We start from the raw sequence: 24,833 nt of genomic DNA, 5'->3' as shown, positions 1-24,833 counted from the left end.
AAGGAGCACCCCCCACCCCATCCTCCTTGTTACGAGTCATGGTTTGTTTCCTTGTGCAGGAAATCAATCCACCGGTGATCCAGCCAGCGATCCTCGAGAGGAAGGGATTAACCCTTCTTGACGAGATCAGTGAGTTAACCCTGCCCGGTTAACCATTGTTTCATCAATTATACATCAAATTTCCTCCCTAAATAGTTTAGAGTAGGAATAATAAAAACAGGAAAAGATACTTGAAGCCGTGAGTAAAATCACGAACTTTTTTTTTCGATTTTTTATATGTTAGTGTTCTATGTAGAAAAGAATATGTATTTGTTTTTAATTTTTTTAGTTATAACACTACTAACCTTTTAAAGAAATGAAAAGAAAATATTAAAAAATTCGATTAATTAATTGATAGTGATTTTCATAGATTTGAAAATCTTAAGAATTTCTGTTGAATTGAGCTGCAGCCGTAAAAAAAAAAAAAAAACCTCTAATATAGTTTAAAACCTTTTTAACACTACTAGAAAAATGAAACTTTTCAACGTGCTTTTTCGTTATAAATGTGTCGTAAATCCGAATTTGCGACGCATTTGTAACAAAAACCCAATGTTTGAAAAAGTCTCGTGGAAAACTTTTTGCAACACATGTACTACCCAAATTTCAACTTATTTGCAACAGAAATATTGTGTTACAAATTTGTAACGCATTTCCTACGATTCCCTAATTCCAGGAAAAATTTATTTGCAACGCATTTTCTACGCATTCCCTAAAGAAGTTGCAATGCATTTGTAACGAAATATTTATAAAAAATAAAAAAACTGGAAAATTTATTTTTTTCTTGAAAAAAACCTGTTTTTTTTCTTCTGAAAATTGCATAAAAATCAACAAAAAAAAAATACAAACAAAATATTAATAAACCTGTTTTAAAATCACCGTACTCGAAAATTATACATTACGCCATTTCTAGTGTATCTAAACCACAAAACTAACAAACGTTTAACATGCGTATATGTCTAAAAAGATAGGCAAATGCTAACTAATTATTAGGAGGACACCAGTTCTTCATAAAGCCTTGTAATTCTCTTATCATGTGTTGTTGGAGGTCTTCTCTCGCTTTTCTCTCACTTTCAAGATGAACTCTAAGATCTTCCCTCTCCTTCGTCTCAGCTTTGAGGCGAGCTTCAAGCTATGCACGTTGTGTTCGCATTGCTTGAGCCTAAAAAATTGTTCAAAGGTACATTTAAATAATAAACAATAAATCAATGACCGAATATCGACCCATTTCACAAGTTTAGTAAGCATACTAATATTAGTAAACTAAATGTACCTTACACTACGAATATACTGTTTAACACATACTATAATCATATTTTATTACTTATAAAAGACTGTTGGTGCAACTTGATGAACCTTCTGCTTTGTTAGCTGCAGCCTCCACTTAAACCATAATGTATAGGTTCTGAAATTTTGCAGGGTTAGACCGATATTTGTTCTTTAACCTCTAAAGGATAAGATGAGTATATACTATATACAAGCTTAGTTAGTTTTATTAAGCGATAATTTCGAACTAATTTAGTTTTGATTCAGCTTCTAGCCCTACTTCATACACTAAGAGCAACCTGATTTCATCTATATTCTTAACAAAGTTATGAAACACTTTTGGAATCTCTAACTCAAAAATACACTAGAAGAAATGCAATTCATATACACAAAATAAGAAACTGCCGCAACGCCAATAATTGACATACACAACCCCAAATCAAACAAGATTAGTTAATTCTAAATCATCAAAGTTGACCGGATGTGACAACTGTGTTCTGTAATCGTCGTGCAATGTAAAACAATTTTGATTATCAATAAAACAATGTGTTCTGGTGTTATTATATGGATTTTTTGTGTTTGACAATTTTACAATTTGCTTCGATTCCGATTTCAAGCTTTAGATCACCTTCTGGAAGGTTATACGCAAGCTGGTGCTTAAACGCAATCAGTTTAACGCGACGTACACTCCGGAACTGTGACATAAGTTAAACATACCCTAAATATCCTCTACATAACTTAGAAATAAGTTTCGAAGGATTCGGTATGGCAAAAACATGTCTATTTGAATTAAAGAATTAATTACGACTAAACTGCGAAACGAACATTGGTGACCGCCCTGATAATATTTAAATCCCAAAAATATTCTGTTATGATTAAAAATTTATTTTTAATCAGGTCTGTGTTGAAAAAAAAATTAAAACGCCTAAAAACGTTATTTTTCAACTTAAAGCACGTACCGCGTGTTGCTGCGCAACACGGTGGTTATACTGCAAAACGCAGACAACGCAGCAAATCTTGGCAACTGAAATTTATTTCAGTAATATTTTGGCGAGTTTATTTTTATAGAAAAAAATAAAAATAATTTAGAACGCCATAAACCGAGATTTAAACGCTAGATAAAATGCCTGGTATCCAGTTAAACACCTGATTTTAACCTATATGAATCTTTTATAAATCTCCACCAAAACTCTACATATCACTCCATATCTTTCAAAGATCACAAAAATATTTTGTCTAGATTTCTCAAAGATTTGATTTGATATTGTTGATTTCTTTTGATTTTCTTTAGATATTAGAAGATTTTATTTAGATTTTTTTTGCTTATAAATACCACCATATCTTCACAATTCACTCAACACTCAAACTTCCTCACTCTCTCTCCCTCCCAACCGTCCACATCTCTCTCTCTCTATCTTCAAATCTTTAAACCTTGTTCTTGAAGATTCAACACCATTTCTAGCCATATTCAAGTTAGTATGATGATCTAAGGGTGTTCCCAAGGTGTTGTCAAGTTATTACAAGCTTCCTATCATCAAAATCTCATCCTACAACCTACTTGAATCTTGAAGGTATAACATTTGTTTTTTAAACCATACTTTAGATTCTTGGTTGTTCTTGATGATTGAAGTTTCTCTTGAATCTTGGGATTTTCACTAAACTTGAAACCTAAAATGAAATGGGTCATAATACAAAAAAATGGTGATGTTATGTATGTATGTATAACCGTATATATATATACATGTGTGTATGAGTTTTGAGCTTTATTTTGATAAAGTACTTGTCTATGTTGTTACATGTTCTTGAAAGAGAGTTAAAATGCAAGAGTTGGATGATTTGCATGTGTTATGTTAAATATAAATTACTTCAGCAAATAAACCTGAAAATAACACTTATTTGTTGCATTTAGATCAACATAAAATGATGATGTTATGTTAGTATGCTTTAGGCACTTGTACATGAAGATACATGTCGATTTAAAGCTCAAGAAATGGTAAAAAGGGGTTGTATGGCAAAAATGTTTTAGATCAGGTTATAAACACTAAAAATGACATTATTTGGTGTATTATAATGGCATGAAACTTTGACATAAGGTTGGTAGCTTTACATGTTGTACATATAGCTTAAAAAGTGGTAAAATATGCGAAATTTGCCTGGTTTACATGCTTTATTTAAGACCTGCACTATCATGAGTAAAACGATTATTTTATTCAGCAAATAACATGGGTTATGTTAAAATTCCAAGCCTTTTCGATTTGGGAAGGTTCGGGTAACGTTCGATGCAAAACTATGCGGTAAAACGGTTAAAAATCGCCATTTCGGAGGATTTTTATTAAACTGTTTTAGATCAGTAACCAAACTGATATTTTTGGTATAAAAATAAGTATTTTAAGCTATATTAAGTTTACTTGGTGTTTGGTTAGTCATACGTGACTTCCGACGCCCAAAAATGTTACCGACACGCTAAAATAAGTGTTTTTCGACATAACTATAATGGGTTGTTCATGGGTAAATTTTATGTGTTACAATGTGCTATGTGTTTTATATTATGATGACATGATAATACTTGACAAGATTAAGTGTTTTGCGCTTGAGTACATATATACAAATACACCAACATAATCAAAAATAATAACTTTTCGAGAAAACTCAAAGTTATGTGAAAATTCTAAGTATCGTAGAAACTTCGGTATTTTTGTGAATTTGTTTATTAAATCATTCTTATTTAATTTAGGACGAATAAATAATTTGAGGGATTGTGTTAACACATAAAAACGCACCCAAAGGTGAGTACATAGTTCCCCTATTTTACTGTTTTCAATTGTTTTGGGGTGATTCATATGTATCAAAACGATTTCGATGTTTTAACGATGGTTTCAAAACGAGTAAGATGGTTTATACTAAATTAATAACTATTTCAATAATGTGAACGAACTCGTTGGTTGTAGTTACATAACGAACGACATTCATTAATTTTGGCCGAACCGACCAGTATTAGGTTATGGTACCATAGGATCCGACAAATCCCGTTATCTGACCGCACCCATGGTTATGTGTAGGTTAGGTGGATAACGACTGAATCTGATGATAGTTAACTTACCCTTTGGTGGTTTGTTAATACGAGTTGAACGATGGACGAGTCACAAAGGTTTGAATGTTATTAGCAAGACGACTAAAAGTGGTTTTCACAATTAAAAACGAGAACGATTTGTACGAGAATGATTTGAATGAATGAACGAGTTAAACAAATGAACGATAATCTATAACGAGAACGAGTTAAACGATGTCACACAACGATGTTTACAAAACTATATAAACCATACAAGTTTTATCACGAGAACGATTTACGATTTGGTTTACGAAGACAAATGTTTTGGGTTAAGATTCATGGCATCGAGGTTTATAAATTATAACCAATCTATTTTGATTTGATTATTCATTTTACGATACAAACATTTTACAAAATGAGGTTTTCTAATGTCGATTAACGAAGTCGTACAAGTTATTTCGACATGCAAACGAGACATGAATCTGACACTCTCAAAACCTATGTACTCGCCAGCATTTCCTTGCTGACTTTGTTTTTACATATGTTTCAGGTGATGTTGCTTAATGTTGATTGCGAATAGGATGCATGCTCACTTAGGACTGGACGAGGCCTTAGTGATTTAATAACGATAATAGTCTATGTTTGCTTTGCTTGTTTAACGCTAAGACAATGTTTAATATTTAACAAAATGAAACTCTTTGTATCCATGGTTTGAAACAATAATTCTGTTACAACACTCCCCGACGTTTCCGCCATGATTTGTTGTTTTACGTGGTCGGGGTGTGACTGAAAAGTTGGTATCAGACCCAATGGTTATAGGGAATTAGGTTATTAGTAAAATTTTGACCTAGACTATAACTTTCTAGGACCCCAACGCGAGTTGATTTGCGTTTAGATTTAAAAAAAAAACAAAATACGAATCTGCTTCGAAAGTTAATCATCCATTCTGGGATGATTGATTACTAGGTTTTGAACCCTCCCAGTTTGACTCATTTTGGCTTAGTGCCTTCTGAGTTTTCAAATCTCGTCAAAGTTTGGGTCTAAATAATGTAAACACGTGCAAACTAGAAGAGTGAATGCATGTACCTGAGTTTTCTGTCTAAGGCTAGAGTATTCGTACAAATCCACATAATCGGATCAGTCACTCTTACCTGGGAACTCTTGGGGTGAGTGTTCACTTATAGACGAGCATGTCTTCGCGATACATTATTTCGATTCATTACTTTGATTAGTCACTGCGTGTCGTTTGTTTGTTCGAGGTAACGAACAAATGATCGCCTTATATTTCGTCGATATTTTCAAAACCTCTCTTGTCTTTCCTAATTGTCGACCTCACTCATTTCTCATATTTTCTTGTTAGACGATGCCCCTTGACGTGATGCACAACCTTTTACCGCTGAAGAAATCGCAGCCCTTGTCTCTTAGCAAATGGCTGCTGTGCTTCCAGGCGTTGTGACCCAAATCCACGAGCTATACAACAATAATAATAACAATGCACAATGTAATTTCAAGAGTTTCAATTCTGCAAAGCCGCTAAAGTTTTCTGGGTCACAAGGACGACTGCACTCCTTCAGTGGTTCGAAAGTATCGAGAGCACGTTCAGACATGTGCAATGTCCAAATGGGCGTAAGGTTGAATTTGCATCAAGTGTTTTTGAGAAGCGAGCCCTTACTTGGTGGAACAGAGTTATACGCGACAGGGGTGCCGAAGTGGCATTAGCACAAACATGGGAAGAGCTTCGGGCTCTCATGATGAAGGAGTTTTGTCCCCGTCACGAAATTCGAGCTTTGGAACGAGAGTTTGAGGACTTAAAACAAGATGGGGGTGAACACCGTGCGTATACGGATCATTTTGAGGAGCTCAGTCTTTTGTGTCCTACTATGGTTACCCCATTGGATAAAGCGATAGAGAGGTATATCGATGGTTTACCCGATTCCATTCAGGATATTGTGACCGGTGTTAATCCTACTACTGTTCGCCAAGCGATCGAGTTATCTGCTACCCTGACTGAGTCGCAAGTCAGGAAGGGTAAACTTACCTGCAAGGGTGATAAGAAGAAGTCGACCGAATCTGCCAAGGAAAAGGGTAAGGGTAAGAAAGGTGAGTCGTCGAAGAGGTCGAGAAAGCGAAAGGGTGCTCAGAACTTTGTAGTTACTTCCCAGAACCCTCAGAACCCGCCAGCTCAGCCGCCTGCGAAGAAAGCGTATGCTGGTACCGCACCTCATTGTGCTCGCTGCAACGGTCATCATGTTGCATAACAAGCTTGTAAGCAATGCACAACCTGTGGTAACCTTGGGCATCTGTCCAACATCTGTCGTTTGGGTCAGAATCAGATTGTTCAGAATCAACCTCCAGTTCAGGGGAATGCTGCTAGATTCCCACCGGGTACATCTTTCAATTGTGGAGAGCTTGTTCACTACCGCAACAACTGTCCGAGGTTGGCAAATGCAAATGCAAATCCGAACGTGAATGTCAATGTTAATGCGAATGCGAATCCCGCTCATGGGCGAGCATTCAATCTGAATGCAAACGAGGCTCGAGCTGACAACCTCGTCGTCAATGGTACGTTTCTTGTTAACAATCGACCTGCATCTATTCTTTTTGATTCTGGTGCCGATAGAAGTTTTGTTTCATTATCTTTTGAACCTTTGCTTGCGATACCTAGAACTAAACTGAGGAAACCCTTATCTATCGAAGTTGCTACTGGTAAACCTCTTGTTCTCGATTCCGTTATTCGTAATTGTCAGCTAAACCTTGATAACCATCTTTTTCCCATCGACCACACGCCGATGCAACTTGGGAGTTTCGATATTATCGTGGGGATGGATTGGTTAACCAAACATTATGCCGGGGTGGTTTGTTTTGATAAGATTGTTCGTATTCCTCTTCCGTCTGGCGATGTTCTGGAAGTTCGTGGTGAGAAACCATCCGGAGGTTTGAAGCTTATGTCGTGTACAAAGGCCCAAAATTATTTGCGAAAAGGATATGTTGCTTTCTTGGCACATGTCACCTTATCGTCTCACACCGTTGGAGATGCAAGAGTTATCAAAACAGCTTCAAGAGTTGTCTGATAAAGGATTCATCCGTCCGAGCTTTTCTCCTTGGGGAGCTCCTGTCCTCTTTGTGAAAAAGAAAGATGCATCTTTTTGAATGTGTATCGATTATCGTGAACTTAATAAGCTTACCATCAAGAATCGATATCCCCTACCTAGAATTGATGATCTCTTCGACCAGCTGCAAGGTGCTTCATGCTTTTCCAAGATCGATCTGCGATCTGGGTATCATCAACTTCGTGTTTTCGAAGAAGATATTCCCAAAACTGCTTTCCACACAAGATATGGGCATTATGAGTTTACTGTCATGCCTTTTGGTTTGATAAATGCCCCAGCTATCTTCATGGCTTAATGAACAGGTTTGTAAACCTTATTTAGATAAGTTCATCATTGTGTTCATCGACGATATTCTCATTTATTCAAAGTCTCGAGCCGACCACGAACAACACCTTGGAACTTCTGAAGAAGGAACAACTTTTTGCTAAATTCTCCAAGTGTGAATTCTGGCTTAAAGAAGTTCAGTTCTTGGGTCATATTGTCAATGAGCGGGGTATCTATGTGGATCCTTGCAAAATAGCAGCTATTAAGGATTGGAATACACCGACGACACCTACAGAGATTCGATCATTTCTTGGTCTTGCTGGTTATTATCTTCGATTCATTTCTAAGCCTTTTGAGTGGGGACCCAAGCAAGAAGAAGCATTCAAACACTGAAATGGAAGCTCTATGATGCTCCTATTTTATCTCTACCTGAGGGAAACGATGATTTTGTGGTCTATTGTGACGCGTCAAATCTAGGACTTCGTTGCGTTCTTATGCAACGAGGTAAAGTCATAGCTTATGCGTCCAGACAGCTGAAAGTTCACGAGAAGAACTATACCACTCATGATCTTGAGTTAGGAGCTGTGGTTTTTGCGCTGAAAATCTTGAGACACTACCTCTATGGAACAAAGTGTGTGGTTTTCACAGACCACAAAAGTCTCCAGCATATTCTCAATCAGAAGGAGCTGAACATGAGGCAACAACGTTGCGTTGAACTCTTAAACGATTATGATTGCGAGATCCGCTACCATCCTGGTAAGGCGAATGTCGTAGCAGATGCGCTTAGTCGAAAGGAACGAGTCAAGCTTCATTATGTTCGAACTTTATCTGATATGCAATCTCGTGTCCTGCAAGCTCAACGATCTTGTGTGATCAAAGGCTTATTGAAAAATGAGCTACCGCTTCAACTTGAGCTTAAACTCGAAAGGAAAGACGATGGGTTGCTATATTTCCAGGATCATTTGTGGATTCCGAATCAGGACAATCTTCGCACCTTGGTAATGGACGAATCTCACAAGTCTCGATATTCTATCCATCCTGGTGCTGATAAAATGTACAAGGATCTTCGTACTCAGTATTGGTGGCCTGGTATGAAGAAGGATGTTGCCTTGTATGTATCAAAATGCCTAACTTGTCTCAAAGTCAAAGCTGAACATCAACGACCTTCTGGTTTGCTTGTACAACCAGAGATACCGGTTTGGAAATGGGAAACATTGCCGTGGATCTCATTACTAAACTACCGCGTACTAGTAAAGGTCATGATGCCATTTGGGTAGTAGTTGATCGTTTGACAAAATCTGCTCACTTCTTACCAATCCGTGAGGATTTCTCTGCTGAAAAGCTTGCCAAGATCTATAGAGACGAGATTGTATCACGACATGGTGTTCCATTAGATATCATTTCCGATCGTGATGCTCGATTTTCATCTCATTTTTGGAAGACCATGCAATCCGCTATGGGAACCCAACTAAATCTAAGCACTGCTTATCATCCCCAAACAGATGGACAATCCGAGAGAACAATTCAAACTTTGGAGGATATGCTTAGAGCATGCGTGATAGACTTTGGTGGTAATTGGGATTCTCATCTTCCACTGATCGAGTTCTCTTACAACAACAGTTATCATGCTAGTATTAATATGGCACCATTCGAAGCTCTCTACGGTCGAAAATGTCGTTCACCTGTCTGTTGGAATGAGACCGGTGAAGCACAGCTTACTGGACCTGAGCTCATTCTGGAAACAACAGACAAAATCAAGAAAATCCGCGATAATTTTGTGACAGCTCGAAACCATCAAAAGAGTTATGCGGATATGCGACGCAAGCCCTTAGAATTTCAAGTCGGAGACCGTGTCCTACTGAAGGTGTCACCTTGGAAGGGAGTGGTGAGATTTGGAAAGAAAGGAAAACTTGCACCACGATATGTTGGACCATTTAAGACTGTTGAGAGAATTGGAAAAGTTGCCTATCGACTAGAGCTACCTCCAGAGCTTGGAAATGTTCATCCGACTTTTCACGTGTCCAATTTGCGAAAGTGTTTAGCTGATGCTGATCTTCACATTCCTCTCGACGAGATTCAAATCGATGAAACAATGCACTTTGTCGAGAAACCTGTCGAGATAGTGGAACGTACATTCAAACAGTTGAAGAACAAATGAATTCGATTGGTCAAAATTCGCTAGGAATCCAAACATGGCCCCGAGTTTACCTGGGAACGTGAGGAGCAGATGAAGACGAAATATCCGCAATTGTTTTCACAAGCTTCCTCTAGTTAAAATTTCGGGACGAAATTTCCTAAAGTAGGGGAGACTGTGACAACTGTTTTCTGTAATCGTCGTGCAATGTAAAACAATTTTGATTATCAATAAAAGAATGTGTTCTGGTGTTATTATATGTATTTTTGTGTTTGACAATTTTACAATTTGATTCGATTTCGATTTCAAGCTTTAGATCACCTTCTGGAAGGTTATACGCAAGCTGGTGCATAAACGCAATCAGTTTAACGCGACGTACACTCCGGAACTGTGACATAAGCTAAACATACCCTAAATATCCTCTACATAACTTAGAAATAAGTTTCGAAGGATTCGGTATGGCAAAAACATGTCTATTTGAATTAAAGAATTAATTACGACTAAACTGCGAAACGAACATTGGTGACCGCCCGGATAATATTTAAATCCCAAAAATATTCTGTTATGATTAAAAATTTATTTTTAATCAGGTCTGTGTTGAAAAATAAATTAAAACGCCTAAAAATGTTATTTTTCAAGTTTAAGCGCGTACCGCGTGTTGCTGCGCAACACAGTGCTTATACTGCAAAATGCAGACAACGCAGCAAATCTTGGCAACTGAAATTTATTTCAGTAATATTTTGGCGAGTTTATTTTTATAGAAAAAATAAAAATAATTTAGAACTCCATAAACCGAGATTTAAACGCTAGATAAAATACCCGATATCCAGTTAAACACCTGATTTTAACCTACATGAATCTTCTATAAATCTCCACCAAATCTCTACATATCACTCCATATCTTTCAGAGATCACAAAAATATTTTGTCTAGATTTCTCAAAGATTTGATTTGATATTCTTGATTTGTTTTGATTCTCTTTAGATATTAGAAGATTTTATTTAGATTTTTTTTTGCTTATAAATACCACCATATCTTCACATTTCACTAAACACTCAAACTTCCTCACTCTCTCTCCCTCCCAACCGTCCCCATCTCTCTCTCTCTATCTTCAAATCTTCAAACCTTGTTCTTGAAGATTCAACACCATTTCTAGCCATATTCAAGTTAGTATGAAGATCTAAGGGTGTTCCCAAGGTGTTGTCAAGTGATTACAAGCTTCCTATCATCAAAATCTCATCCTACAACCTACTTGAATCTTGAAGGTATAACATTTGTTTTTTAAACCATACTTTAGATTCTTGGTTGTTCTTGATGATTGAAGTTTCTCTTGAATCTTGGGATTTTCACTAAACTTGAAATCTAAAATGAAATGGGTCATAATACAAAAAAATGGTGATTTTATGTATGTATGTATGTATGTATAACCGTATATATATATATATATATATATATACATGTGTGTATGAGTTTTGAGCTTTATTTTGATAAAGTACTTGTCTATGTTGTTACATGTTCTTGAAAGAGAGTTAAAATGCAAGAGTTGGATGATTTGCGTGTGTTATGTTAAATATAAATTACTTCAGCAAATAAACCTGAAAATAACACATATTTATTGCATTTAGATCAACATAAAATGATGATGTTATGTTAGTATGCTTTAGGCACTTGTACATGAAGATACATGTTGATTTAAAGCTCAAGAAATGGTAAAAAGGGGTTGTATGGCAAAAATGTTTTACATCAGGTTATAAACACTAAAAATGACATTATTTGGTGTATTATAATGGCATGAAACTTTGACATAAGGTTGGTAGCTTTACATGTTGTACATATAGCTTAAAAAGTGGTAAAATATGCGAAATTTGCATGATTTACATGCTTTATTTAAGACCTGCACTATCATGAGTAAAACCATCATTTTATTCAGCAAATAACATGGGTTATGTTAAAATTCCAAGCCATTTCGATTTGGGAAGGTTCGGGTAACGTTCGATGCAAAACTATGCGGTAAAACGGTTAAAAATCGCAATTTCGGAGGACTTTTATTAAACTGTTTTAGATCAGTAACCAAACTGATATTTTTGGTATAAAAATAAGTATTTTAACCTATATTAAGTTTACTTGGTGTTTGGTTAGTCATACGTGACTTCCGATGCCCAAAAATGTTACCGAAACACTAAAATAAGTGTTTTTCGACATAACTATAATGGGTTGTTCATGGGTAAATTTTATGTGTTACAATGTGCTATGTTTTTTATATTATGATGACATGATAATACTTGACAAGATTAAGTGTTTTGCGCTTGAGTACATATACACAAATACAACAAAATAATCAAAAATAATAACTTTTCGAAAAAACTCAAAGTTATGTGAAAATTCTAAGTATCGGAGAAACTTCGGTATTTTTATGAATTTTGTTTATTAAATCATTCTTATTTAATTTAGGATGAATAAATAATTTTAGGGATTGTGTTAACACATAAAAGCGCACCCAAAGGTGAGTACATAGTTCCCCTATTTTACTGTTTTCAATTGTTTTGGGGTGATTCATATGTATCAAAACGATTTCGATGTTTTATGATGGTTTCAAAACAAGTAAGATGGTTTATACTAAATTAATAACGATTTCGATAATGTGAACGAACTCGTTGGTTATAGTTACATAACGAACGACATTCATTAATTTTGGCCGAACCGACCAGTATTAGGTTATGGTACCATAGGATCCGACAAATCCCGTTATCTGACCGCACCCATGGTTATGTGTGGGTTAGGTGGATAACGACTGAATTTGATGATAGTTAACTTACCCTTTGGTGGTTTGTTAATACGAGTTGAACGAGTTGAACGATGGACGAGTCACAAAAGTTTGAATGTTATTAGCAAGACAACCAAAAGTAGTTTTCACAATTAAAACGAGAACGGTTTGTACGAGAACGATTTGAACGAATGAACGACTTAGACAAATGAACGATAATCTATAACGAGAACGAGTTAAACGATGTCACACAACGATGTTTATGAAACTATATAAACCATACGAGTTTTATCACGAGAACGATTTACGATTTGGTTTACGAAGACAAATGTTTTGGGTTAAGATTCATGGCATCGAGGTTTAGAAATTATAACCAATCTGTTTTGATTTGGTTATTCATTTTACGATACAAACATTTTACAAAACGAGGTTTTCTAATGTCGATTAACGAAGTCGTACGAGTTATTTTGACATGCAAACGAGCCATGAATCTGACACTCTCAAAACCTATGTACTTGCCAGCATTTCCTTGCTGACTTTGTTTTTACATATGTTTCAGGTGATGTTGCTTAATGTTGATTGCGAATAGGATGCATGCTCACTTAGGACTGGACGAGGCCTTAGTGATTAATAACGATAATAGTCTATGTTTGCTTTGCTTGTTTAACGCTAAGACAATGTTTAATATTTAATAAAATGAAACTCTTTGTATCCATGGTTTGAAACAATAATTCTGTTACAACACTCCCCGACGTTTCCGCCACGATTTGTTGTTTTACGTGGTCGGGGTGTGACACCGGATCTCCATTTCTATGGTTTGTCAAGCAATAATTTCAAACAAATTAATCTGTGGCCTCTAGTACAGCTTCTAGCCCTAATTTTATCTATACTCTTAACAAAGTAATCAAAACCTTATCTCAAATATACATTAAAAACAAATAGATCAACATAAAACATATCTTGAAATTGAACATGATACCTCTTCTATGGATCGTTGGTACTCAACAGATGATGGTGCACACCCACTTGAAGATGATGTCCCACTTACCATGTTATGCAGATCTGAAGATCCTACCCCAAATACCCGGGTGGTCCTATGACCTCCTGCCTGCACACGAGCCCACACCTCAGGGTCATCAAGACAATTAGTGTGGTCTGACCCGTGAATATCACACATCGCCTCCAAGTACCCCCCCCTGAAATATATGAAAATAGTGCATTTTTTATTGTACTAAATGTTTATAAGAAAATTGTAAGAAAATAAAAAAGGATAACTTACATATACTTCTTTGGATCGGTTTGTACAAAACTTCAAATTCTTCATGTCATATATGCTAATCTCACATTTCCTTAACTTTTCTTTGCATTCTTTGGAGAGGTGGGTTTGCAGGAAGAGTTCTTTCCAAGTAGGTTCCCGACCATATGTCCTTCTCTACATAAATATAGAGTATAATTATTGTTATAAGATTTATAGTACATACAATACAATTACTAAAATTCATAAATATAATTAGCTTACCCAATTTTCACATTGCTCATCGAAACCCATAGATCCACCGGTGTGTCGAGATGACCTGCCATTGATATCGGCGCTGTTGCGATTTGATGACCCGCACTTTGACTTACTAAGCCATGCTTTTGTGTTCCAAGCTTGCAAAGACACAATACTTGTGTTCATTTTTGTTCATTTACATATTTCGATGTAAATTCATAATACAATTGAACGTTTGCTGGTGGATATTTCATTAAACAATTAAATCGTAATAATACTAACAAAGTGGATCAAACCCGATTTAAGGCACCCTCAACAATAATCAACCACACCAATTGTCACACCCCGAAATTATCAGAGCATTGGCGTGACTGGACTGGTATCTTCATTGCACAGCGGAAGCAAATAAGCTAAGTCTTTCTAGAAACTGAACGCCCACTAAGTACTCGACTCTTCATGGTCCTCCTATTCCAACCGTGCTTTGTCTTAGAAATGCAACCTGAGAAAGAACATGCGAAAAAGTCAACATAAAGTTGAGCGAGTTCATAGTTTGTTTGTAAAAGATCTGAAATAAATCTTTTGAGTTGTGAAAGGTTTGAAATAAATCTTTGGTAACCGGTTTTTGAAATAGTAATGAGAAAATGAATTTAAAAATCATTTTCTTGCCAAGTTATATGGAAACGTTGTGTTTGTAACACGTTATGTTCATAAAACCATGTATTTGTAATGTTCGCATAACCGTCAATGCCCACCCTGACCTTGACTCTATACCCCCATAATTCTTTGGATTTGTATAAAACATGGTAGTTAATTTGTATGAACTAAAAGTTTCCGTAAGTATAAAATCCCTGGTATGTAGCAGTGTAAGAGGACTTGTGATCACCAATGGTTTGCAAGGCCACTGACATATGTGAAGTGCAAATAGGGAGACTCAAACCTAGCAGATTTCGCCACGGCAAAGTATGTGGACAAAGTCACCCCACGGTCCGTTTCTAGTTTGGCCGGGGGCTGGGCTCGCTACACCCAGATAGATCTACCGCTCCTGTCCCTCGGTCCCTCCATGAGGACTAATGGCCCCATGTTGTTCCTATCCACTCACATGATCGTATAACACCTCCTTACGTTAACCATACCATGTAAAAAATTTTCGTAATTACTGTAACATATATCCCACCTCAGCCACCCTGGCTGAGCCTCCCCAGCCACCCTGACTGAGCTTTCCCAGCCACCCTGACTGAACTTTCCCAGCCACCCTGACTGAACCTTCCCAGCCACCCGGACTGACTCCTTAGTTATGAGAAATCATTCATATTTCGAAAATAAGCATTTGTTTTGTAAAAACCGGTATGTTTAGTATAAACCTTTCGTAAATCATTTGAGTTCCTCGAAATCCATTCGTGATATGATTTAGAAATACGAGTTTTGCGTTTGTTCAAAACTTTGTATGTTTCTGAAAATTGTGCATGTCTTTCCACCCCGAAAACATTTACAAAAAGAATGTAAAACAGTAGTAAAAAAAAGTGGGGGTTATGAACTCGCCTGAATATTCCTGTGCAAAGCTAGCTAAATACGACTTTGTGATGTCGCTTCCAAGATGAGTCTCGCTAGCGTGCATCCTACAATATTCCTAACACGGAATATCTAATAAGTTTCTAAGCAAAAACGGTAACTACGTGTTACCGAGCTCTACCGAATCGTTAACTGAACGATTTGACGTAAGTTGTTAACTTAATGAAAATGATTAAGTTATATTCGTTTAGCTTCATTTTATGAAGTCGTACGTTGATATCTAGGAATATTCGTATGAAAGTAATATATAATAGACTTGTATTATATATCGCGTTTTGAAAATTATCAATATATACATATGCCGTTAAGGCGTTTGACATGAATATAAAAGAGTTATACTCTCTACAAAAGAATCCTCGAGTTGTATTTGAAAATAAATATATAACTATATTTATTTTTATAAAAGAACTCGTTTTGTTTGTCGTATGTTATATGGAATAAATATAAGAACTATATTTATTTTATAAGGCGAAATCGTGTCGCGTGACATTTGAAATAAATATATATACTATATTTATTTATAAAGGATTCGAGTTTATTTGAAATAAATATAATAATAACTATATTTATTTTCGTTGTCAAAATAATTTCCGTATCGTTGTTCTCGTAAGTTGTAAGTTGTCGTAATAATTATGCATTCGTGTTTAAAGTTACTCGGCTACAATAAGTTGCGTCTTTTAATAAAACGCGTTAGTTTTAAAGGATTTTCTCGAAAAAAAAACGGGCAGAGTTTCCTCTGTTTTTGGACGCCCCCGACAACACATGTTGTCGTTATTTTTCAAAAACCAATCAACAATCAATCATAATATATCAAATTTGCTAAATATTTCCAAAAACGTAAACTATAAATAGGTCGTTTCGAGCTCGTTTATCACGTAATGAATCATAATGATAAAGATAACAAAATAAACGCGCCGTTAATTTTACCAAGTCCTTCTGTCGAGTCGCTTGACTGAGTTGACCGAGTCAACTGAGTTGACTCGGTTTGACTTGTTGAGTTGACTGAGTCAACCGGGTTTGACCCGAGTTGACCGAGCCAAAACTGAAGCTGACCCGTAGCCCGAGACCCGAACCGCACTGTTGACTTTGTTGACCGCCTTTGACCAGATTTGACCGTATCCAAATCTGACCCGAACGATACCCGTAACCGAATCTACAGACTTGTTGAGTGAGCCGAACCTGAACTCGAAACTATACCCGAACCAAACTCAAACCGACAACCTCATCATCATCATCGATCTCCTTAATCAGCAAAACATATCATCATTATCAACAGGAACACGGCCGGAGCCGGTCCGACCAAAATCAGGAAAGAGAACAAGAGGGGGGGGGTTTACCGGAGAAGTCTCGTCGGAGCTCACCACCACCGCGCCGCTACTGCCGCCGCCATGAGCGGCGGTGCCACACTTTTCCGCCGTTCTTTCTCTCCTTCTTCTCGATCCGTCACTCTTTCTCTTCTCGGTCTCCTTCTTTCAGTCTCTCTCCCTCGTCTCGTCTCTCTCTCGTCTGCCGCACCACCGCACCACTACCGGTTAGTGGTGGTGGTGGTCTGTTTCAGATATGTAACAAGGGGGTGGGGGGTGTCGTGTGCAACCGGAGAGGAAGGGGAGCCGGCTGTGGGTTCACCGAGAAGGGAGAGGGAGAGCATGGATTTTGGATGTGTGTATGTTGTTCTTTGAAGATGGAGGGTTTCCATGTGAACTTGGTTTGTCTGTGTATATCATCGAGAGGGAGAGATAAAGGGTAAATAAGTGTAATTGTCTATTTGTGTGTGTGGTTACATGCCAGCTCAAAAATAAAGGGGGGTAGTCCCTTTTATAAAGGTGGATGAGATCTAATATGATCTTTGAGAAGATTCATAGAGATTTTGGATAGATTTTGAAGGGATTTCACAAGATTTTATATAGATTTATAAGTTTTGAGTAGATCTTCTAGAGATCTTAATATATCTAATATATTATGTGCGGGTTTAGGTTTGTGGGTTTTGGGCTTGGGCCCAGGGCCCACAAGCTCAATCCCATGTGTAAGTGGCCCGTAATTCCTACGAGACCCGTTGTCAAATCCTGAACTCTGTTTTAACGTCAAAAATTAAAATACACCAAAAATACGGTCGGTAGTCGTTGTTTGCACGCCCGTTCGTCGATTACGGTAATAATCGCGAAAAAATTGTATCGTTGCCGTTTTTAATCCGTTTTTCGATCCGGTTTCGACTGTAGTCACTAAAATTTAATTGCGAAGCTAAAATATATCGTAAAAATTTAATATTTGTCGGCGTTGTCAGTATTTTGTTCGGTTTCAATCCGTTGCCGTTTAACGTTTCACAGGTTTCCCGGTAAACCACCGTCCGCGCATTGTAAAGTCGGATAAACGTTCCTGGGCACTCCAAAGGCCTAATTAAGTTAATTTGCGTTGTAATCACTATTTATTATCGTGTCAATCACCTGTTAATCACGTAATTAAGAGCCGTAAATTACGGGTTGTCACATTCTCCCCCTGTTACAGAAATTTCGTCCTCGAAATTTAGACTATGTTATCTCCTCGGAGTTGTGTTGTTCGCAGGTAAGTCCGAATAATAACAAAGTGAATGACCGCATAATCGAAACAAGACTTATTCGAATCATGTGAATTCAAGGACATTCCTTCACAATAGGAATCCCAACGGTTTAAAAATGTGTCTCAGTAATTGATGTCAAAAGGAAACGAGACGTAATGATACAGTCATCAGTGCGACTAAGTTAACAAGGATCCAACAATGAACAGGAACTTCGACCAATCGAATTCCATATTAACGTTTATAACATGTAAATGAGTTCTAGAAGCAATAACATCCACTGGATGAACTTAGAATCAACAATCTCAAATGTATTAGTTTGCATGAAACGCTCGATCGTGTTCAGCACAAGCTGCAAGTTATATAGACGCCACAAGGTGTCACAATGAATGAAACAATTCAATAATAGCGGTGATTGAACAAGTATCACCTGTGTTTTGTATCAATCATAATTAGCCCAAGCTACAAGTTTGTACTTACACCACAAGGTGTCGTAGTGATTCAAATGATACAATAACAACGGTGATCAAATAAATTCACCGTGTTTGAAGTTAAATGGAAGCGCAGTAAAGTGAATCTGAAAGTTTGTTTCAAATGACATCGTAGGATTTTCAATTGAAAATGGAACATCAATGAAACAATGTTTTCAATCGAAGGTGAGGAAGCAATGAATATCGCAAAGCATTCAATCGATGTTAAAAGAACCGTCATGAGGTACACCGGAATATGCAATGAATTTGTGTACCATTGTCATAACACACAATTGTGTTAAGACCGCTTAACTATGATAAATCAAAACGGATTTAAAGCAAATAAATAAATAAATAATTAAATCCGTGCATGAGATGCGTAAACGAGTTTAGCGCAAGCTTCAAACTACTGAAAATCACCATCACATGGTGTCGAAATCAACATACAATTTAATGGAGTCGAATACCAAACAAGTTTACCTCGACTCGGAACAAATGAAGTGCTCGTAAAATTGATTTGAATATGATGCTTCCAATGCATCATATGGCATCTTGAATCGAATATGTGTAATGAACAAGTTCAAACAATTGAATTTGATTTCAGCGTAATCCGACAATAAATATATGTATCGACAAGAAAATTTTCGGCATGGTCACCATGAAAAACCATGTATGTAACTTGTAAAGAAATGATCGTGATACAATGACCATTAAGAGGAGTAGAGATGCGAAAATCTACTCAGTGAGCGTGAAATTCGAAATTTCAATAATAGAAATTTGAGGACTTTACCTGGGGTTTCGTGTGACGACCAATTGTTAGGTGACATTACCGTCGTTAACCGAAATAGGGGGGAATGTGGAGACATACGTCTTTTCCTTGGAGTGATTCGTGTCGTTGCAGGATCGCGTGACAAGTTGCCGTTTCCTGGCCGTTAGTTCTCCTGTTGACAGGAATCTAGTGTCGTCGTCAAATTGCGCCATCGCGTCTTTTCAAAGGCCTCGCCTCGATAGTCGTATGTGACGTACTTCAACCTCTGTTGATGTAAGTTTAAGTTCCACGTATACCTGTGCACTAGCGTCGTGTGCCATGGTGCTGTACCCCGACATCCGTTGACGTAAAAAATCGAGTTCCATGTGTTCTCGTGCGCTAGCGTTCTGTTATGCGTAGGTTGCCTGCTCGGGAAGTTAAAATATCATAGACAATATGGATAAGAGTGTGTACCCGAGTTAATATTCGCGGTTCCTACGTGATGACCATGCACCAATAATCGATCATATAATCAAATAAGCATGTTAGTCACCAATAAGCAGTCAAGTAATTCCCCTAGTCCCACTAGTCTATCCTCCCAGCCTCTCAGACTGAATCTCCTAGTCCCACTAGACTATCCTTCCAGCCTCTCAGACTGAATCTCCTAGTCCCACTAGACTATCCTTCCAGCCTCCCAGACAGAATCTCCTAGTCCCACTAGACTATCCTCCCAGCCTCTCAGACTGAATCTTCTAGTCCCACTAGACTACCCTTCCAGCCTCTCAGACTGAATCTTCTAGTCCCACTAGACTACCCTTCCAGCCTCTCAGACTGAATCTTCTAGTCCCACTAGACTACCCTTCCAGCCTCCCAGACTGAATCTCCTAGTCCCACTAGACTATCCTTCCAGCCTCCCAGACTGAATCTCCTAGTCCCACTAGACTATCCTCCCAGCCTCTCAGACTGAATCTCCTAGTCCCACTAGACTATCCTTCCAGCCTCCCAGACTGAATCTCCTAGTCCCACTAGACTATCCTCCCAGCCTCTCAGACTGAATCTCCTAGTCCCACTAGACTATCCTTCCAGCCTCCCAGACTGAATCTCCTAGTCCCACTAGACTATCCTCCCAGCCTCTCAGACTGAATTCCCTTTTCCGAAGGTTTTAAATGCATGTTTCCTATACTCTCAGAGTGTTGTGTACTGTATGTAATCGTTTTATGCACCGTGTGTGAAACACCATAATAGCGTATGTTTGAAAACAAAATTTTGATTGTTTGTTTTGCGGCAATGGTTGGAGACCACATTCGAGTACTAGGCGTTCTGTATGTGTTCAATGTCTCAACGATCTAAGTCCCCAGGGGGAAAGGTGAGGTTAGAGCCTAGGTATCACAACAGAAACCTAATTCGCTGTAACCTATAGCTCTGATACCAATCTGTCACACCCCGAAATTATCAGAGCATTGGCGTGACTGGACTGGTATCTTCATTGCACAGCGGAAGCAAATAAGCTAAGTCTTTCTAGAAACTGAACGCCCACTAAGTACTCGACTCTTCATGGTCCTCCTATTCCAACCGTGCTTTGTCTTAGAAATGCAACCTGAGAAAGAACATGCGAAAAAGTCAACATAAAGTTGAGCGAGTTCATAGTTTGTTTGTAAAAGATCTGAAATAAATCTTTTGAGTTGTGAAAGGTTTGAAATAAATCTTTGGTAACCGGTTTTTGAAATAGTAATGAGAAAATGAATTTAAAAATCATTTTCTTGCCAAGTTATATGGAAACGTTGTGTTTGTAACACGTTATGTTCATAAAACCATGTATTTGTAATGTTCGCATAACCGTCAATGCCCACCCTGACCTTGACTCTATACCCCCATAATTCTTTGGATTTGTATAAAACATGGTAGTTAATTTGTATGAACTAAAAGTTTCCGTAAGTATAAAATCCCTGGTATGTAGCAGTGTAAGAGGACTTGTGATCACCAATGGTTTGCAAGGCCACTGACATATGTGAAGTGCAAATAGGGAGACTCAAACCTAGCAGATTTCGCCACGGCAAAGTATGTGGACAAAGTCACCCCACGGTCCGTTTCTAGTTTGGCCGGGGGCTGGGCTCGCTACACCCAGATAGATCTACCGCTCCTGTCCCTCGGTCCCTCCATGAGGACTAATGGCCCCATGTTGTTCCTATCCACTCACATGATCGTATAACACCTCCTTACGTTAACCATACCATGTAAAAAATTTTCGTAATTACTGTAACATATATCCCACCTCAGCCACCCTGGCTGAGCCTCCCCAGCCACCCTGAGTGAGCTTTCCCAGCCACCCTGACTGAACTTTCCCAGCCACCCTGACTGAACCTTCCCAGCCACCCGGACTGACTCCTTAGTTATGAGAAATCATTCATATTTCGAAAATAAGCATTTGTTTTGTAAAAACCGGTATGTTTAGTATAAACCTTTCGTAAATCATTTGAGTTCCTCGAAATCCATTCGTGATATGATTTAGAAATACGAGTTTTGCGTTTGTTCAAAACTTTGTATGTTTCTGAAAATTGTGCATGTCTTTCCACCCCGAAAACATTTACAAAAAGAATGTAAAACAGTAGTAAAAAAAAGTGGGGGTTATGAACTCGCCTGAATATTCCTGTGCAAAGCTAGCTAAATACGACTTTGTGATGTCGCTTCCAAGATGAGTCTCGCTAGCGTGCATCCTACAATATTCCTAACACGGAATATCTAATAAGTTTCTAAGCAAAAACGGTAACTACGTGTTACCGAGCTCTACCGAATCGTTAACTGAACGATTTGACGTAAGTTGTTAACTTAATGAAAATGATTAAGTTATATTCGTTTAGCTTCATTTTATGAAGTCGTACGTTGATATCTAGGAATATTCGTATGAAAGTAATATATAATAGACTTGTATTATATATCGCGTTTTGAAAATTATCAATATATACATATGCCGTTAAGGCGTTTGACATGAATATAAAAGAGTTATACTCTCTACAAAAGAATCCTCGAGTTGTATTTGAAAATAAATATATAACTATATTTATTTTTATAAAAGAACTCGTTTTGTTTGTCGTATGTTATATGGAATAAATATAAGAACTATATTTATTTTATAAGGCGAAATCGTGTCGCGTGACATTTGAAATAAATATATATACTATATTTATTTATAAAGGATTCGAGTTTATTTGAAATAAATATAATAATAACTATATTTATTTTCGTTGTCAAAATAATTTCCGTATCGTTGTTCTCGTAAGTTGTAAGTTGTCGTAATAATTATGCATTCGTGTTTAAAGTTACTCGGCTACAATAAGTTGCGTCTTTTAATAAAACGCGTTAGTTTTAAAGGATTTTCTCGAAAAAAAAACGGGCAGAGTTTCCTCTGTTTTTGGACGCCCCCGACAACACATGTTGTCGTTATTTTTCAAAAACCAATCAACAATCAATCATAATATATCAAATTTGCTAAATATTTCCAAAAACGTAAACTATAAATAGGTCGTTTCGAGCTCGTTTATCACGTAATGAATCATAATGATAAAGATAACAAAATAAACGCGCCGTTAATTTTACCAAGTCCTTCTGTCGAGTCGCTTGACTGAGTTGACCGAGTCAACTGAGTTGACTCGGTTTGACTTGTTGAGTTGACTGAGTCAACCGGGTTTGACCCGAGTTGACCGAGCCAAAACTGAAGCTGACCCGTAGCCCGAGACCCGAACCGCACTGTTGACTTTGTTGACCGCCTTTGACCAGATTTGACCGTATCCAAATCTGACCCGAACGATACCCGTAACCGAATCTACAGACTTGTTGAGTGAGCCGAACCTGAACTCGAAACTATACCCGAACCAAACTCAAACCGACAACCTCATCATCATCATCGATCTCCTTAATCAGCAAAACATATCATCATTATCAACAGGAACACGGCCGGAGCCGGTCCGACCAAAATCAGGAAAGAGAACAAGAGGGGGGGGGGTTTACCGGAGAAGTCTCGTCGGAGCTCACCACCACCGCGCCGCTACTGCCGCCGCCATGAGCGGCGGTGCCACACTTTTCCGCCGTTCTTTCTCTCCTTCTTCTCGATCCGTCACTCTTTCTCTTCTCGGTCTCCTTCTTTCAGTCTCTCTCCCTCGTCTCGTCTCTCTCTCGTCTGCCGCACCACCGCACCACTACCGGTTAGTGGTGGTGGTGGTCTGTTTCAGATATGTAACAAGGGGGTGGGGGGTGTCGTGTGCAACCGGAGAGGAAGGGGAGCCGGCTGTGGGTTCACCGAGAAGGGAGAGGGAGAGCATGGATTTTGGATGTGTGTATGTTGTTCTTTGAAGATGGAGGGTTTCCATGTGAACTTGGTTTGTCTGTGTATATCATCGAGAGGGAGAGATAAAGGGTAAATAAGTGTAATTGTCTATTTGTGTGTGTGGTTACATGCCAGCTCAAAAATAAAGGGGGGTAGTCCCTTTTATAAAGGTGGATGAGATCTAATATGATCTTTGAGAAGATTCATAGAGATTTTGGATAGATTTTGAAGGGATTTCACAAGATTTTATATAGATTTATAAGTTTTGAGTAGATCTTCTAGAGATCTTAATATATCTAATATATTATGTGCGGGTTTAGGTTTGTGGGTTTTGGGCTTGGGCCCAGGGCCCACAAGCTCAATCCCATGTGTAAGTGGCCCGTAATTCCTACGAGACCCGTTGTCAAATCCTGAACTCTGTTTTAACGTCAAAAATTAAAATACACCAAAAATACGGTCGGTAGTCGTTGTTTGCACGCCCGTTCGTCGATTACGGTAATAATCGCGAAAAAATTGTATCGTTGCCGTTTTTAATCCGTTTTTCGATCCGGTTTCGACTGTAGTCACTAAAATTTAATTGCGAAGCTAAAATATATCGTAAAAATTTAATATTTGTCGGCGTTGTCAGTATTTTGTTCGGTTTCAATCCGTTGCCGTTTAACGTTTCACAGGTTTCCCGGTAAACCACCGTCCGCGCATTGTAAAGTCGGATAAACGTTCCTGGGCACTCCAAAGGCCTAATTAAGTTAATTTGCGTTGTAATCACTATTTATTATCGTGTCAATCACCTGTTAATCACGTAATTAAGAGCCGTAAATTACGGGTTGTCACACCAATAATCAACCATTACATTAGATAAAATAGATTATATGCAACAACAATAATAAGCCATAAGATAAAACATAAAAGAATATAAATTTGCCTACCGAACACATGTCACACCATATGTTGATGGGTATTGATTCAGGCTGATATTTACAAATAATGCGGAATTGATTAGAATTACGTAGGTCGACATTTTCACCAGCTTTATAGGCCAGGTTTTATAGCTTTTATTCTC

At 37.8% G+C, this 24,833-nt stretch overlaps 2 long non-coding RNA genes across 2 annotated transcripts; both read right to left on the bottom strand.

The window, feature by feature from the left end:
- Nucleotides 1-16,521: 16,521 nt before the first annotated feature.
- Nucleotides 16,522-17,456, bottom strand: LOC110874286. The gene is made up of 2 exons (XR_002555811.1): nucleotides 17,021-17,456; nucleotides 16,522-16,925 (listed from the first exon to the last, which is right to left on the bottom strand). It is a non-coding gene; the product is annotated as an uncharacterized LOC110874286 (long non-coding RNA).
- A 5,501-nt stretch (nucleotides 17,457-22,957) lies between these two features.
- LOC110874287 lies at nucleotides 22,958-23,902 on the bottom strand. Its single transcript, XR_002555812.1, has 2 exons — nucleotides 23,458-23,902; nucleotides 22,958-23,361 (listed from the first exon to the last, which is right to left on the bottom strand). It is a non-coding gene; the product is annotated as an uncharacterized LOC110874287 (long non-coding RNA).
- Between the last annotated feature and the right edge of the window lie 931 nt (nucleotides 23,903-24,833).

The sequence above is a fragment of the Helianthus annuus genome, chromosome 9, assembly GCF_002127325.2.
Source record: "Helianthus annuus cultivar XRQ/B chromosome 9, HanXRQr2.0-SUNRISE, whole genome shotgun sequence".
In the NCBI taxonomy this organism is placed as follows: Eukaryota; Viridiplantae; Streptophyta; class Magnoliopsida; order Asterales; family Asteraceae; genus Helianthus; species Helianthus annuus.
This window is presented reverse-complemented; position numbering and strand designations above follow the sequence as displayed.